Source organism: Dermacentor andersoni, chromosome 4, assembly GCF_023375885.2.
Source record: "Dermacentor andersoni chromosome 4, qqDerAnde1_hic_scaffold, whole genome shotgun sequence".
Classification (NCBI taxonomy): Eukaryota; Metazoa; Arthropoda; class Arachnida; order Ixodida; family Ixodidae; genus Dermacentor; species Dermacentor andersoni.
The window spans coordinates 176332939-176351848 of NC_092817.1; the positions used below are offsets into that span (position 1 = coordinate 176332939).

The window sequence follows — 18910 nt, forward strand, 5'->3', positions numbered from 1 at the left end:
CACACACACACACATATATATATATATGTATATACATATATATATATATATATATATACATATATATATAATGAAGAAAAAGAAGTTTACCGATGGGCCCGATTTTATAATTATATCATAAGAGAACGATCCCACGTCTTTGCATTATGCGTACAATGCTCCACCAATTGAGCAACCTCAGCGCCACTTTTACATCCTCTTTCTGCGGTATTTGTGTTACTACGAGAACTAACCATGGGAGTGTTAGCCAGCGCCGCCACTTACAAACTGTGGCGGCTGATGTGGAACATCCTTTCTGCCACAGGCGTGACGACTGCGTGATCTTTTTGGTGAAGGCAATTAGACAATAAACCCAAACAGGCTACCTCCTGAAGGCATCAATGTGTGTCAGAAAGTGCGTGCCACTCTTTCTTTGAGGCTCTCCTTAACACCAGCTTAGGATCCCTGCGTATCTGCCGCTGCTGGGTATGCGCAGACTTCGCGACAGCGCCTCCACACGGTACAGCGTGTGCACCGGGAAACGGGAAAAGCAGCCCCGCTGTGGTGCGCGCCTCAAACACGACGCGTTTCGACGCGTTCGCATGTTTCTTTCATGCAAGCGCCTTGGCATTTATTTATTTGTTTATTTGTTTATTTATTTATTCATTCATTTATTGAATTATTGCACCTTAAGGGTCCAACAAGGAAGATTTCATGAGGAGTGGGTACTGGGGATATAACCTACTTACAGTAAAAATTATTGAATGCAGGGGAAATGAGTACAAGTCAGTTAGTGAATACAAGACGTGATATATTAAATAATAACGATGTGTTAATATAGAATAATAACGATAAGTCAAACAAAACGAAGAATTAGCCGCCAGCGCTGGTTTCGCTGTTATAATTGCTTAGTGCTGCTTATGCAGCACCTGTTCCATTTCTTTCATACGTGTGCGTTCTGTTGTAGCGGCCGTATCATAAGGCACACATTCGCTATGTATTTCGTGATTGCCTTTGTTACCGTCGCAATCTAGTGTATCATTATATGGAGCACATCAAAGCAGAAGACCTAAGCTGGTTGAGTTGCTGCAGCGCGGAAATCTATGCCTCTAAAAAGCTTGCCTGATTAACTGTTGCCCTTTGCTTTCTCTAATAGATAGAGGCTGTGGATTTCCTGGATACCATGCGCACCTATTTAGCAAATTGCAAACCGAATGAAACTAGGGAATTTGTATATGCAGTGTCAATGACCCTAAAGGCGCGCTGGTTCACGGCAAGTGGTTCTAAGGTGGGATTATTCGAAAAATGCGACAATGTCACAAGAACTGTGGATGTCAATCCCTACTCGGTAAGTTGAAACTTCTGTTTATGGACTTAACCAGGCTTATTTATTTGTTTGTTAGCTAGAATAACCTCGTCTAAACGACAAAAAATGTAGAGAGCAGAGATAAGAGTGGAAAACCTAGCCTGTTTCTTTCAAACACATCTATTCGATTTGCATTAAAAAATTTTAGTCACTACATTCAGTTCCAGCATGATGAAACATTGTTGCAGCCCTATGTGGAGGATCAAAGAGATGCATCATATTATTAAGTTGGCAGCCTCACAATGAAGTTGAATTTAGAATTTAATGCAGGGGGAATTTGACTTGTTGCTGTCGTTCTGCGTTTTACGGCCCGGCAAAGCAAAATCATTGAACGATCTATTGTAGCTGGGCACACTAATAGGTATTCCAGAACGAAAATATCCCTCTCATGTTGTAAGCACAACAATCACGGCGAGATATAAAATGACCATGGCAAACTATGATACATTCGATGTAGAAAAAAATATGTTCATGTCAAGAAAAGCGCGCGTGCTATATCAGCGATTTCTTTATGCAAACTCCCACAGTATAATGAACCTTGTACAAAAAATACCGCCGTTTCAATTCTCTATCACAAAACGAAGATGTATATTGCCAAATGAATGAATGAATGAATGAATGAATGAATGAATGAATGAATTTATTTCTCCTCTTACAACAGAAAGGAAGCAGAAGCTAAAGGCCATGTGGCCTGACGGAGGCTTCTGCTCCCGCAACGATTCGGCACGCAGGCCGTGCGCAGCAACATGCATCATACATACATAAACAAATCAACTGGAGAGTCACGAGACAGAATATATTTTCGTGAAACGAAAAATGTATACAAGAAATATGAGAAACCAACAGGGTACTCAAAGTATGATGCATTTTGTTTCAGACCAACCACAACCAGAAAATTAAAGAAACAAAAGACTGACAATTTATACTGTGGTTCTAATCAGCCAAACTCAACATTGTTCAGAATGAGAAAATTTTTTTGTGATTTATTCGAATACTCTATAATTTCATGTTCAAAATCACGTAGGCGATTTAGTTGAAGGTGCCTGATAACTGACTAGTTGTTTTCCGTAATTGGTTCTTATTTTTGGCGTTCTCATGTTATGTTGTCGAAGGCTGTAATGCGGATTGGTGGGTACATTCACGATGTAATATGATTTGTTTTGTTTCATGTATTGCAGCAACTGGTAGTGACACGTCTGGTTTGCCTTTAACATAGAATGTTTCATAAAAAATGGTGCGGTACTAAAGTTTAGTACAGGGCCATAATATCCCTCGAATGCGCGTAACACCCTTTCTTGTAGCACTATAAATTTGTTATAATTCTTTTGCGAAGTAGTGCTCCAAATTATTGTGCAATACGTTAATCTAGAATAAAAGAGTGCGTAGTATAATGAAATTTTCAACCATGAGGGAACCAGAGTGCTCAGTCTGTATAAGCAAGCAACAGTTCTGCTTAGTTCGATAGCAAGTTTGTCGATGTTGTTAGGAATGGCCTGCCGAGATGGCAACATTTCCTCAGCCAGCTGCAGCTGCGAGCGTTGCGAGCTTCCCCGAAGAGAACCATGGAAGCCTACCACAATTGCTACGGTGACTCATTTCGTGGGGACCTCGAGGTGCCGCTTCCTCACCCCCTCGGCGCCGCTATGGCTAAACGCGATCAGCGGAACAACTATTGTTATGTACCCGCCACCGCCGACCTAGTCTGCTGACACACGTGGCGACTTCAGGAGAAAGGCAGCTCTGAGATTTAGAGGCGCCGGACAAGGGACAAGTGGTGGCCACGATGCCTGGTCAGCTCGGGGAACCAACGCGCCTTTCAAGACTCAGGATAATGGGCAAGCAGCAGGTCGATTGCGTTGACGTTTGACGCTGCTAATCGGCAGTGAAAACTGTGCGTACGTGTGTGTGTAAGCTATCCCGCAGAGAGGCGGCTTGTTTACGATGTCGTCGAACGTTTTGCCTCACCTAGGGATCTAGGGAGCACGAAGTGTTTAAAAACGGCTGTTTGTCGGCTGCTAGGAGTGCTCGTCGTCGTGCTCTGTGCTCGTGATCGTACTCTTGAGCTGTGTGCTCGTTTGCTGTATGCTTCGTCTTGCGGGCTCCATATGGAAGTCACGCTAGACTGTGTCAATGTATCACTTGTTTAAAATTTAAATACTGTAAATAAATCCTGCTCACCTAGTCCTGTCGCCCTAAGTTCCTCCGATCGTCCTACGGGCGCGACTCCAAATCTAATAACGTGCATGTTCCAGGCCAAATCCTCTTGGAACCACACACCCAGAAATTTTTGACATTTTACCTGCTCTATCAGCCTATCTTCAAAAAGAATAGCCGCATTGTAGTTACGTGGTTTATTAGTAGGAGCAAATATCATATATTTTGTTTTGGAGGAATTCATTTGTAGCTTATTATGTTGTAACCAGCAAGAGATTTGCTTCAGGTAATTGTTAACTTTAATTTCGAACTCTGTTATAGTAGCAGCTTTAAAGAATATGTTAGCATCATCTGCATACATAACTAATTCAGGAGACTCGGAGATGTCACACATGCCGTTAATATATATTATAAACAGAAGAGGTCCAAGTATTGATCCTTGTGGAACTGCCGTTACGATTTCCGCGTAAGATGAAACACCATTCTGAGCCGTCATCTCTATAAAAAATTGGAGGACGCTTAAGCTTCGTCTTCAAGAGTGGAACGCGACAGCGTTCCTGTCAACCCACCAAGGAGTGTAAGACAATGGGCTACGGCGCAGCGATCACTTACGAGGCACCCCGCATCGGACGCGGTGAGCGTCGAGCAATGGAGCGTTCGGCGCGGCAACGAAACGTGCGCCTGAGCAAGCGGAACGAACCAAAGAACTGGGTGTCTCGGAGCGCCGGGGAAACGATGCACGCCAGCCAAACGTCGTGATCGGCACGGGCAGAGAGATAGACAGATAGTGATCTAAAGAATGGAAGGACGCTTGATTCTGCAACCCGTGAGGCAGCAAGGAGAAATGTCGTCAGGGGAGAGGGAGTCCAGGACGCGACGCACCTCGCACCTGTCCCCGCACAACCCCATCGCGCGCGTGGCGTGCCACCTGTCGCGGCAGCGCCGTATATTGAGAGGAGGGGGTCTTTTGTGTTTGCCACAAGATGGCTCTGCGTATGCGGAAAGTGCTGAAGAAATGTAGCGGAAACGCACTTCACTACTCGTGTAACGGCGACTTCTGTAAGTTACATGTTCATAATTACCGATATACACCGCAGTATAACTTTCTACGGCTCGTTTCTAAGGCAACACCGCATTCACTGGAGGCGCTTTTGCCCAGCTTTGAAGCATCGAGCTTGTGCAATCTCTTTTTAGTAGCGAAAGTGTGGTATATTATGCAAGTGTTATCAATGTGTCGTTCAAGTGTGCAAAAAATGCATCGTGTATTTGCCGTATTCATATGGGCTTCCAGTTGGGAGAGGATAAGCAGAACCAATTTGTTTCGTTCAGCTCGAAGTGGTGGGCTAGGTCTGTCGCATTTGTTTATCAGACAAATTGTGTCGCGTTTTCTTTTTTTTCGGGATCAGAGAAATGATTTTCTACGCACAGTAATTCAAGTTCGTTTGGGAAAAGCACTGCCGCAATATGTTGTAACGACCAGTGATGTGAAGGGAGGAAGTATTAGGGGATATCTGCGCGAAGTGGTTGATTCACTTCGTATGTTGAGTGTGCGGTTTTCCATGGAATATCTGTGCTCTGTGACAAGAAAAACACTGTATACAAAGACTTAGTTGATACAATGTTGCCAATACCATTGTACAGGTCTGTAAACTGGGGAGGCCAAGGAGATGATGTACTGAAACGGGTGAAAAAAATGCCAGTTAGACCCTCTCAAAAAACGTTTTTCTTTAAGCTACACACAAACACGCTACCCGTAAAAACATGGTTAGACGAAAAAGGAATATATGTGCCATGGACAGTAAACTGCTTACTTTGTAAAAAGCCAGAGACCATATAACACGTTTTCATCGATTGCTGGGACCCAACATTTCATTGGGATATCTTACAACGTACACTTAAAAAAGAACTACCGATCACACCTCTTGGTATTCGATATTTGCCAACCGATAACGAAGGAGGAGTTCCGTACGATATGTTTATGCTCCTTGGCCTCCACAGTCTGTGGAAAACGAGAATGGCAGTGCGACACTCGGATGTCGATACCCGTCCGACGAGAATAAACTTCATCGAAAGTGTCGCGTATATTCGGGCAATATATCGTGCCCAGAGTGAGCCCCCCGAGTGGGTGGCTATTCTTGATGAACTGATCAAGCTGAAGCGATTTTAATATATAATGTTAGCCAAAGTGTGGTTGACATGTTTTGGCATTTGAATGTGTTCTTGGTTTGTGCTGCAAACAGGCAATAAAGAAAAAAAAAAAAAGAGCTTGTGGCTGATTGGTAACGTCTCCGTCTCACACTCTGGAGACCCTGGTTCGATTCCCACCCAGCCCATCTTGCAATTTGTTTTTTATTCATGAAGTGCCTGCCGGGATTTATCGCTCACGGCCAACGCCGTGGACGCCGACAGCGACGACACCGGATTTTCTGCGACACGCACTCCTTAACGCTGTCGCGTTAAAATTTAAAAGCAGGCTTCTTCGCAGTAAGCGCCTCGGCGTGTAACAGCTCGAATCAAAGTATTGCGGCGTGAATTGTGACACATAAGGTGAGCCTCAATTTTAAGCACGTCGGGAATAAAAGTTCTTCCTCACCTGCTGCACTAATGGATCACAATAAAACTACGTGATACCGGTTCTTCAGTTCTAGTTGCCGTTGCTTCCTTCGATAACTAAGTAGCCCTAACAAAAAAGACAAAGCGAACCAAGATGTCTTCTCAGGCACCTTCTCCCCATTGTGTCATGTTTGCCAAAAAAAAAACCAACTCAATAAAACTCTAAAAACGCAAACTTAACGTTCACGATCATATCTGTAGGATGTAGCTGCTTACAGCCTTCACACCATGCTTCTGCCTGCGAACCAAGCAATATATCTGACGGATATCGGTATTATTCCAAGGGTAACACTGTAAAGCATATTTGACAGGCAAAACGGACTATCGATAAATTTATTTGACGGTAACGTAAGAAAATCAAATTTCATTGTTTTACTGGGTTATCGGACAAAATGACAGTGGTCTCCTTTACTACCTACGGGAATAAGTAATATGATTTGCTCGAGGGACATGAATTAATGAGACCCCTGAATCGTAGTGGAGGAGCCGCTGCTAAGATATTGAAGTCAAAGCGCGTTTTCACCAGTTCGACATAGTTATCATAGGAAAATTAACTCTATACTAATAAATGTCTTCCATATTGCTCAAGTTTCAGTAATATTAAGTGTCATATATGCTCCATTTCAAAAGCTCATAAAAACCTTATCGCAGTCCCAGCTTTCACAGCCACTCTAATATACATTCACGTGTTGACGTGTTCCTCCACCGCCTTATGGTATTGGCTGTTCGCTTGCCGCGTTCCCTTCATTCCCGTAAGTCATTTTAGAACGCTCCTCTCAGGCCCCAGTTCCTGCAGCGAGTGTCGGCATGCCCCCGCGTCGTAACTAAGATGAAAGCAAGCAGCGTAAGAGGAAAGCAAGCGCACAGCTCAGTGGAGGATGACCTACGCGAGGAGAAAAGCGGAGAGGAGGGTGCAGCGGATCCATGAGGCAGAAAGCGGAGGAGGATATGGCGAACGCGTGAGAAGAAAAGCGTAGTGCGGTGACAATGGCTACGAGATGGCGCCAGTGTAGCGCGCGTCATATGGAAGGTCTGTCCGCGGCGGCTGCTGTGAATCGCGCACAAGCGTCTCCCATGTGCTGGTTCTCGCGATCTCCAGATTAGCGAGGCAGTCGCACCACAATTCCCTTCCTGCGCAACGTGCCGCGCGGGAAAGCTTCTCGGGCCAGCGAAGATATTGCATCAGGGAGTATCGTAAGCGTCGGTGAATTTGGCAGTGAAGCTGTATATTGCTGGGATCCAGGGTTCCGGGGCATCGGTGTGCAGAAACTATCATGATAAGAGCCGATCTCAGTAATAGTGCAGAAATGGTTCAAGCTCAATCGCACATGCCTCTGTGGGCTCGGGGACCTGTAAGGCTCGTGCCACTCCTCCCGTCTTCGTCATTGTTGTCTTCCTCCACAAGTAGCTCAGTTGCGCATAGAATTATCATCAGTAATGGCTCGAGCGCCTTCTTCTTCCACAGCTAACTCGTTGCCGCCCCTAAGCGCAACTGCGCGAACGCGCTCGTAACATTGCTCACGGGTTCGTCATCGTCTTCTCCACAACTAGCTTCGTTGGCGCTCATCATTCCAGCGTAGAATTTCACTTTTGTTGTCGTAATGGGGAGGTTGCGTTTGCTGGGATGTGAGCGGTTGCTTAAGCGCCAGAAGTATGAGCCACTCACCTTGCGTGACGGACGCATTCAATAGCATAGGCGATACGCGAATGTGTGTGCGCACCTACATCGTCATGATGACTGCAGATCAGGACAATAAATATGATCATACCTTTGTTCAAAACTATGTGTCACCTCTGTGTCGCGCGCTAAGCGGCTTTGGGGGCACCCACCTTCACAGAGTGAAATGGCTCATGCATTTTTTACGCCCCTTTAAATAAAATTGCCATAAACGGCCCCTCGTTCTTTTTCTCGATAATTTAAATATTTCTTGGCTTGAGCAGTTTGAACAGCCGGAAACAGATTATGCGAAAGCATGCGGCTCGGTGAGCAAACATCCCCATGTTCTGATCAACTTCTTTTAGAGGCACATAGTTGCACCTTCCTGCGTTCCAGTTCTGTCCATTGAGGTTGCGGAAATACGCGCAAGATGTGACCAATTTCATAATCTTTCCAAGGATGAAGACCCCGAACAAATACAAGCCGCCAGATGCGCAGCCAGAACTTTTTTTTTTTTTTAGAGGGGGCGCGCTCACTCTTGCCGCAGCGGGGAGGGTCAGAGTGTCGTAAGGGAAGCCTGGAAGGCCGCAATACGCGGGGTGGAGGCGACGTGTCCGGGTGTAACAATCCCTGGGTACGGCAGTGCAAGCTGCCGTAGCTGAGCGATAGTCGAGCAGCCAACGCATGGGAAACGCACATTACAGAAAAATCACGAGATTTTATCGCCAGCGGAGGTGATAACGATACGCGCAAAAATACGTCTTCTTCGTCATATGGCGATGGTGACGCGGAAGCTGACTGGATGGGGACGGCTGTCATCGTTACCACAAGTAGGGGCGTTTATACGTGTGGACGTGGCAGTGCTGTCAACTCTAAATAGCTTCACAGGATCTCGGCGAAAAAAACACACAAAAGTAAAGGTCAGCTATGTAAATGTAAGAAAAGGTACAATACATGGGGGTTCTGCACTAAGACTGCAGAATAGAAAAGGTGGGAGACGTGAGACACTGCTGCTACGCTTGCATGACAAGGCGTGTAATTGCTCACGTGACACCAAATTTTGATTTAAGTTACCGAAACATACTTGCGCATCACCGTTTTGACTTATGATTACCATTAACTTGCCACTGTAAAGACGTGCAGCCCTGCCTCTCCCCCTCTACCTGTCCCCCTTTCTAATGCAACAATAATGAAATATCAAAACAGACACCGTTGCTAGGTGGTACGGACACTACCGAAGAAGCCAAAGTGGCGTAGGCATCATTCAAGTCATAACATAAATTTAAGCAAGTTATTCAAGTGGGATTACATTTTGGACAAATTGGCATCTAGATGCGTGTGGCCGAAAATGATTAGAATACTTAGCAATGTGCATCGGTACAATACAGCGAGACCACTTGGATGCCCGTGCATATGGTGAACCTGCGGTAGCGTGGAACTGTGTTTTTCAATCTCAGTGTACTGTTAATTACTCTGTCGACTGCAGTTGGTATTATATGAGTGCATTGACTTACCATCAATTCATTCATAAAAGAAAGATCCCATATTTAACGAAGCTGTCTCTTTTGCACAATATTTAAAATGGACTGGGAACGACGACATGCGTATATTTTAAAGTTTTGTGCTAACAGGTGGGAGAAAGAGGTGCCTCTACCCGCATCTCATGTGACTCATCGTGGTTGATGGGTAGTAGAATTCAAAGAAATGTGGGCTATTCTACTAATAAATAAATATATGGTGTTCCAGCTAACGTTAATAAAGCTGGTATAAGAAAAGAAGTTTGCAAAGAAAACACGGTATACAGGCACTACCATAGCCTACTTGCCGCTCTTTCCTTGTCTTCTTCCTTTTTTTTTCGCCTTACATCTTGTTTCTAAACGCTGAAGCTAAGGTCTAAGTTCTTATGATGTAAAGCGTCATAACTTTGTTGATTATTTGTGCAATCTTGGTATTCGCATGAACTGTGCCTGTAGAACTTAATATGCATGTTGCCAACCGTGTGATTTTGTTATCTGTGATTGTCGCAAGGTATGCAGTGAAGGAGCCCGTGGGCAGTACCGGTACGACCCCGCGTACAAGTCCGGCATTTTCTCCAACAGCACTCACGCACTGACTGTCGAAACAGAGCAGAGTATAAAAGCTAAGGTAAGGTCGTTGCGTACTTATAGTAAACGAATGCACTGAGACTGTTGCTTAGCCTTTTACAAGACCTAATGCTATTCGTACTGTGTATGGCCGAACTATTTGTGATTGTGGCCCCACTTCCACGCCATTTCGGATGAAGCTAAATAATTCGGAACAGCCTTAACGAATTAGTGATCGGTCAGGTCACAACCTTATAATAACAACTGAGGCACGTGATATGGCTGGACATGGTAGTTCACGGCATTTCGAAAGTAAAAGTGGGACTTTGAAGCAGCTTTACAGTTTACGAAACAGCGCGCACAATGCTTAATAAGAGGACACTCCGCCGCTTTCATTCTTATTGTGGAAAACTGTTGCACGAAGAATCAATACGCCATATACAGTTCGGTAAAAAGACTTTATGCATCTTGTGCAAGATTTGCAAGACTTGGTCTGCTACCTACACCAGCGGTCTTAAAATTATTTGGTCAGGAGGCCGGACTCGCGGTCAGTGGTATTGTCTAGGGCAGTACAAGAGAGAAAATAAACTTAGAAAAAAGAAGTTAGTGAACTTCAATGGCAGTAGGGGCTCAGACAAAACGATTTTATGCTTAATCAACATGCGTTATTCAAACAATCTCGCTTTTATTACGTCCACAAAAAGAACGATGTACCTATTAACCATTTGGAATTTTGCTTTTAGCGCCAAGGTCTCCATGGCGAATGTCAACCAGTGACGCAGGCGCATCTTGGCTCGGAAAAGCCATAAGTCGCAAAAGGGATAACTTCGAACTGATCACTTTGTCATCATAAGTTTAAAATCTCCGTACAGACAATTAGAAAATTCTGAACGCAACATGCATGTCACCGACTTTATGGAGTAACATGCAGGCTATAAAAATGCAAAGAATGGCCATATTTTTCATCAGGGTCAATCTGCGAGGCAAACCTCACCATTTTCAATGGCAGTAAAGCTAATGTGTTTTAACCGAAGAAAAAAGAAGGAATACAGCGGCAAAAAACCGCATGGTGGCGCACTACCACCGGACAATAGTGTCGCTGGTACTGGGAATAAATGGAGCATTCTCGCCGTAAATAATGAATTTCTTCTTACATGTTTCTCACCTTCTTCATGGGGATGAAATGAAAAAATACCAGTGTACGTTGAATTGGGTGCTCGTTAAAGAACCCCTGGTGGTCAAAATTAATGCGAGGTTCCTCACTATGGCATTTCTCATTATCATATCGTGGTTCTGGCACGTAGAACTCCGCAGTTTTTTTTTATAGCCACAACGCACTGTGCAGCATAGCTTGCATAGTCACAACACATAATAGTACAAGCCAGAAGCAGCCAGCCCTATCAGCACGCTGAACGCATTCTCGCATTGTGCTACCATCGACCGAAGTGCAGCATCTACACCTTCAGGCATCGCAAAGCTGTCGCGCAATTGCACGTGCTTCACAAAGAGCGAGGCGCCATCTGGCGGAAGCCGAAGGCTCACGGCGACGAACGCTCCCGGAACTTGTCCATTCGTCACCGCCTCTGACCTTCGACCACCGCCATCGGAAAGACCACGTTCTCTGCAAATGGCCTGCTCTAGAGCGCATGACCTACGCAACCTGAACGGAAGCCGGTTTACCACCGACCAGTAGACACGAAAATGGCCTAAGCCGCCTAAGAAAGGTAGTTGCTTTAACGACGAGGCACTTAGGAGGACCCTCCTTGATGTCGCTGTCTGGGCGTCAAAGGTGTGTCCAGAGCAGCCTTAGCTGGGGTTACGACTTCGTGTTGCTTGGCTATTGCTACAAAGCCTGCTGCCATAGCGAAGTCGCAGGTTCAACAACCAGGTGGGGAGGAGCGAAGAAGTTTTAATCATATAAATCCATCTAGTTGCTACAATTTCGTGGATCGAAAGTTGGGGGGAAGCTCTCGTTGTCAGAAATCGAGAAAGCTTCCGCCCACCTGTGGCGTGGTAGCTGGAAATGGCCGTCGGAATCGCCGTGCATTCTTCTCCCGATGACCCCTAATTTGTCGGCGCTGCCTCGAACGAGGTGGCGTGACTATTTACCTGCAGCGAAACCTGTTCCCAGGAAAAAGAGCAATAGCGCGAGCTTTCGTGAGAGGGCCCCTTTCAGACGAGGACGCGGTGGAGGCGTTGCGAGCAAAAACGGCCTCCATATGGCATGGCCACCGTAGGCAAGAGAGCAGCCTGCCGCGGGTCGGTCAAAAGGAGGTCGGAAAGCCCTGTTTGATGCCTTCGTCACTCGCTGTTCCGTAAACCCTGACACGCTGACAGTAGCCTGCCGCAGTGCACGCTAAAGGCCGTGTCACGTGAGGCGATTGTCATCGCGTCGAAAACGCGATGTTGATCGAATGTGTCCAAAATAGATATTGCAGTTGTCGCAGAGTGTGTGCTGCGCGTGAAGGACAAGGTTTTCCTACACCGCACTGATCGATGTGATTTTAGGACGCCAAAACACATACTCGCGCATCCTAATAGGAGGGGAGAAAGTTGTCGATCGAAATTACGCCGAAAGGTATTTCGAGTTTTTTTTTCTTACCGCATGGTAGGTGTTCGGAAGGGACGTCTGTAGTTTAAAAAGTTTAGAGGACTAATTGTGAGCAGCCATGGATCGTCCAATCATCTACGTACTATCAGAATCAACCTGAACGCAGGGCGAAAGAAATGCTAGGCCACCGTAATATTTGACTTAGGTGTCTCTTAGTGACACTCGCACCTCGGCCTTGGTCTTGTTTAGTTTAACTTCAGGCGAATGGAACGCAAGAACCGGGCACGGAGGCAACAGGTTTCCATTAATTAGCCGCGTATATATCATGCCACTTTCTTGTATGATGACGTCGTTACTTCGGCTTTCTACTTCCGGGATTCCAGGAATTTCGCCAAAGGTGTGCTCACGTGGCGGGTCTCTAGTCTTTTATCCTGTGCTTTGTTGTGCAGTAATCAGTGAGGTTTAATTAAATCGAATTATTTCACACGCTTCAATAACTCAGATTGTAACAAAATTATGCTCTCATGTCATGTCTCTGAAGAAACCCATGAATTTAGTACTCTACTAGGTTTACCTCTTTCTTTTCTGATTTGTTTTAAATTTCATGTGCGGCCGCCTCATTATTTTTTAGTTAATACTAATTTATTCAGACATTTCTGCAACTGTAACCCATGAAACCCATGAATTTAGCACCGTGGTAGTTTCTTTTATTCTTTAGCTGATTTATTTTGAATTTCCTACCTGGTTGTCTAACGTGGTTAGCCAGTAATGCTGCGCAAGAAACAAAATTATCACTGAATGCTCTCTCCGCTAAAGAACGAAAAAAAAAAAAAAAACCTCACTGCCCCTCCGCTCTGTGAAGACTGATGACGAGCGAAGCTATGTATGTGGGCCCTTTAATGGCCATGGGCCCACGTATGGGGAGTTTTTTTGTTTTTTTTTTTGTTTTTTACCAAGCCAACAACGACACGAAAGTTTTCTTGAACGGTAGAGGTATACAGCTTCGCTGCAATAATGAAAGTTCAGACGTTGAGGTCTTGCCGTCATATGTCTATGCATTTTGTTGACATCCTACGCCGCAAATGAAGTGTCTTTTAACGTTGGCTTCATGTGCTGACAGGTTGCGATAGTACATATTTTGCATGCATTTCCATTTGTTCATACCTGCTGTGAGTTTCCGAGGTGTCCCCCACCAACCGAAATGGCTTTCCGATGCCGTCGCATTTTTTTTTACTGTTGCGTGGGCGCTAGCTGCTCGTCATACAAAAGTGACAGTTATGTGGTATCCTTGATACGGTCAAAAGTATTATGAATAAATCGCGCGTACGGAGAAGTTCAAAGGACTGCGACGTCACCAAAACGCTTTATCAATGGGAGATGACATGGCAGGATTGCACCCGAAGTACAACGTTACGACTAAGGCGCGACCATTAACTTTCCCTCTATTCGTGCTTATTTTTATGCATATAGTTCCCGTTCGCTTAACCGCGACATTAACAAGTTCTTTTTATTTAGCTCACCTGTGAGGTGCATGTACTCGTTAAATCTGACTAAAAGCAACTCAGACAATATCGCAGTAAATATTCTCCTGTTGAATATTGAACGCTGTTACTTGGAATAGACACTCTACTTTGTTTATTGCAATAGGGTACTTCCGTGTATGTGCAAATTCGATAGTTTTATGTGTCTGATATTGTGTAGTGTCATCTTTTCCTGCTTAGAAACCTCTAAACTTTGAACATTTAGCGGACTACGTGTGGTTGCTGCACCTTTAATAACCTATATTTCCAAGGGTAACTACCAAAGTATACCAAACTGCAATGTCTAGACGTGCCTTATTATGTGATTTGTATATTGCACATTTGCCATTATACATTTGAATGCACCGACACAGCGACTGCACAGAAGACAATTGCCGCGAAACTCTAAACAGCCCTGAACGACCGCTACGTTAGTTCGCACTTAATGTTATGGCACATTCGGATGGCGGTGTCGTAGCGTTGCAGAGTGCGTCATCTTGTTCGCATGGTCCCTTGGTTCTTTAAGGTCGCTTGAAACCCGTTTTGGAGTGCCCAGAATTGCTCTCGCCGACGGCCTCGGATACATTGCGAGGTCCGGCCGGTATCCGGTCCTGTGAGCGCTCTGCAGCCTCCGTCAGTGCGCTTTTACCAGTGTCAGCTTGCCAAATCGGGCGGTTTCGTAATTGTGCTGCCGTTCTTGCAGTGCCTTTACTTCCTTTTTCGAGAGGCAAGCAGTAACATAACCTAATCATAGTGCTGAAAACTTGCTGATTTGACTTTCTTACAACCAACGGCCACTATAACAGTCGCTTTAGTAGCCCGCTATTTTTATGTCGCCCTTGCACTCTCCGTGATGCGTGATACGATGGCGTTCAGTCTATCAACGTTGAAAGCTCTCCTCCCTTCATTCCCTTTCGCTTCTTCACTTCTTCCTTCTCTCTTGGTTCGGGTAGCGCGTGCTTTCTCTTGACTCGGATATGGAGAGTCTTTCAATTAGACTCGGAGATGCCCCTCCACTGCCAGACTTTAATATTATTACCCGCCTAATCGCGCTCCACGAAGTAACCACAAAACATAATAGTGCTTGTTTATTTAGAAAGCAAGCGCATTATTTGCTTCTATTAAAGAAGGGTCAATAATAACATAACTCTCGTATTAAGTTTCGATATTTATATATAGCGTGTCACACAAACGCAGCCACCAAGCCACCCTGGCTGTCGCACTTGCAGAATCACAGACATGTGACGTCGGCTCTCTGAAATTGGCATTGCTGCCCGACAGCAACTCTTTCACTGCAGTCGCAGATAGTGATATAGTTCGAAGTAACAGATGCCATCTTAGAAAAGAGGTTGGCATAGCATTGCATATTGCCATTGAGTTGCCTATAGCTTTAACTAAGGAGACCGCATCAGATAAGCATGGGGCGACAGGGAATCACCTGATGATAGTATAGATGACTAATTCCGAAGACCTTTTCTCAAGTCAGGGCCCTTTTCATGTGTCACGTACAGTCAACTTGAAGAGTAGCGACTGATGTTGTACATCGCTTTACGTTCGCATGCATTGTAGACGTCTTGCAAATGAGCACACATTTATTTTTGGACATTTTGATTTCTGTTTATCGACTTGGGTCCGAGCAAGTGCAGCAGAAGTTTATGATATGTGGCTCATTTCTCGCGCGTGCCTAACATTTTAGTAAAAGGCGGGCTTGATACAAATATTTTTGTTCGACTGAGATATGCCTACGGCAATATGAGCCAGCGCAGTCGCTCTTTTCACCGTTGCGTGCCAAATGCAGTCTCCTTCGCTAAAAGTTAACCTGTTCTCCGAAAAGCTCGCCGTGAGTGTGCACATGCTGGTCGAGCCTTTTTGTTTCTCTAAGCGAAGAATCGTAATAGTGATACCAGAAAATAATTGACGTTTGCTTTAATTCGCACAATCCGACCACGTGCTTTATGCCTCTTACAATATGTGAGACCCTATGGTAATGCGTAGAACCACATATTTAATAACACTGACCATAGGACGCCTTTCAGGGTCATCACACCAGTGATCGTGTTGCGCAGCAGCAGCAGAAAGAATTGCATTTGCACTCTCACAGACAGCGTTGCAATGCACGAAGTGGTTTATAGTAGGCCTCTTATTAGCAACGCGCAAAGCATGGCCACGCCAACAGCCCCCATGAGGCACAGGCAAAAAGGCAGTTGCACTTAGGTACGGAATTCCACGCTGCCTTATCAGTAGAAAGCATGCCAACGGAGCTTCTGCGAAGCTATCTCTCTTGCGTTACTTCAACAGCTGGAGCTCTTCGAGTATCTGGATCGCTCACATGCGTAATATCAAGCGCACTGGTCCGGAGGTAAGCATTCCTTAATCCACAGCGTCTGTTTTTTTTTAGACATATAGAGCACCAGGAAGACATATAGAGCACCAGGGTATTTAGAAATATAAGTAAGGCTCAGGAGTACAAATTCAGTTAAGCATAAAACAATTCCACCTGTAATGTAAAAGGTATACTAGTGATTTTAGCGCTCAGCTATCTGACCTATGAGCCCGAAACTCAAGAGACCATTAGTAGAATAAAACTCTGATTCATAGTTTCAAGCTTCACCAGAAAACACGCATCAAACCTACTTCAGATGCTGCGACTGGAGCGAAAAAAATCGGTCACTCGCAGGCGTCGCAATGTGATCTTCAGAGGGCCCATTTCACGTGATAGCGTTGTCAAGGATGCGCATGGGGCGACGTCCAGGGTTGCTTCCTTCCAAGTTTCGTGACACACGCCGCATAATTTTTCCAATGTGTTAAAAACATGTGCGTTATATTATTATTGACCTGTTTTTATTCAGAGCAAAAAATGCTCCTGCTTTTAGCTTAAAATGCTTTCACGTGTAAATTTGTTGGGGAGTTTGAAACAGTGGTTCCTGAAGTACACTGCGAGAAGAAAAGGCGGATGTGGACAGCTGTTCGCAGCTGGTGGTTAGGCGCTGTAGGTTGTCTGATGTGCCTGCTATGTTCGTGTCGTACTACCTGACCTAGAACAACTTACAAGACGACCAGTAAGCAAGCTCATATAGAACCCTTATTGCATATGCAGTATTCGGGATTCGGCTACAGCGAATTCGTCATGCCAGCAAGGTGAACTCTTGCGCTACCCGTGTTTAACGGCACCTCATAAAAGCACTGCGTGTACATTACTACTATGTCCACATTGTGTGACACGAGCAGGAGGTTGCGGATGGAGACAAAAATGGTGGCTCGAATACTGCCTTTTATTGTACGTCTTCCTCTCCTTTCAGGCAGCAGCCTGCCGTCTTCCCTTACACATTCCTCCTCCCCCAAAAGAGAGCGCGCAGCAAGCAACACAAGGGGGAATAATGGCATACTACAAAATAATTAAATGTCATTAGGTGCAGTTGGTCCAATGTTCTGATTTAACTCTACATACTAATTAAAGCTCACAAACTATCGCAGTCCGGTGATGTCCAGCATAACCCTGGGGGACGGGCCTAGCTGTTGCGCTCCGTACGACATCTACTCGCGCCGAAGCACATGAACATTGATCGTAGTACAAGTTGAGCTCTTGATACAAGTGAGTAAGATTGAAGTTCCTTGCAGGGGAGGGCACTATGGTTGCACTTGAGGCTAGTGCATGCGGAATGAAGATTGGGTGGACTTCGGTTGATTGCTGTCACTGGAGAGCTACCGTTGACATGAAGTCAGCTCGCTTGTGGTGGTTGAACATGTGTGTTGTCTGAAACTAGTGCTCGTTGCACGAAGTTGTTGATATGGCGGTTTTTTTGTTTTAGTACGGCAGAAAATTGTAGCTATCATACTCGCCGTTGCTTGCGCTCTTGTCGCATTTCTCGTATCAGGCTTGATTGGTGGCGTTGTAAAAGTTCTTGACGATGGTCATTTGTAGGAAAATACCATAAGTGCTGAGTTCTTATTCGGTTGAGTTAATTTGTGCGTATATGTCTCCCTTTGTATTGCATCTCCTCTGTCGATGGTGCCCTTTTCAGACATCGCCATTGTCTGTATCGGACTCCTCCTTGCATTAGCCGAACTTGTTCTTGGAGCTGCTGGAAGAACGCTCCCTGCTGTGAATTGTCTAATGGTGAGGTCCATGTGTGAGGTTCTTCAGAAAGCACATGTAAGGCTGCTATCCATGTGCCGTCGTGATGAGAGGACACTTCTGTTAGTTGGCAATGTGTGATATCCGGTGCCCTCAATTCCTCTGCAATGTCAGCAGTTTGTTGGCGTCTTGTGTGCGGGAAAACGCTCCAAATATGCAAAGCAGCTAAAATGCCGTATGTCAGCTCTTCATTCGCTGCTGATCGAGATAAATGCTCTATGTCGCGAAGTGAACTTAAGGAGTACAATGATCCGGTGTACTTGGGTATGTCCAGGGCTTCCGGTGACGCGGTCATGATGGTGGTCCGTGTCGGTGGTGGAGCTGTGCGCTCAGGGTTCACGCCATGCTGTTGAATACTTGCGTGATGATGTGAGGCCGATGAGGCGGCTGTCAGGTCTTTATCATGTTGACTTGTATGACGCGCGCATGAGGTTGCGGATGAAGACAAACATGGTGGCCCGAACACTGCCTTTTTTTCTTCCTCTTCCTCTCCTTTCAGAGAGCGGCCTGCTGTGTTCCGTTACATGAACATAATCGCCGCCTGCTGCTACTCATATTGTTTCACCAAACGGAGCAACAAGCACCAACTCAAAGTTGATGTGAGAGAGAGACAGAACCACTTTAGCGAAAATGCCTGCATAGTCGGTCAGGCTCCCTCCACGCAGGGAAGACAAGCTTTTACCGCGACGCGGCCACTACGTCAGTCTCGTGCATTGTGCTCCTCGAGGTCTTGGTTCCTCGCTACTTCCGCGGGTCCGAGAGGGCCGCCGCCCCCTTTCTGGGGGTGCTGCCTCCCTTCTCCTCAGTTTCGCGTGGTCGCTGCCTCTCTAGAGCTGCCAAGGCCTGCTGGA

The 18910-nt window shown here is 45.6% G+C and overlaps 1 long non-coding RNA gene across 1 annotated transcript in view; it reads left to right on the top strand.

The window, feature by feature from the left end:
- Positions 1-950: 950 nt before the first annotated feature.
- Positions 951-18910, top strand: part of LOC129384966 (uncharacterized) — a 29554-nt gene continuing 11594 nt past the window's right edge. Inside the window, exons 1-2 of the long non-coding RNA XR_011893701.1 lie at positions 951-1327; positions 9798-9914. This is a non-coding gene — a long non-coding RNA (uncharacterized lncRNA). The remainder of the gene's footprint in view (positions 1328-9797; positions 9915-18910) is intronic.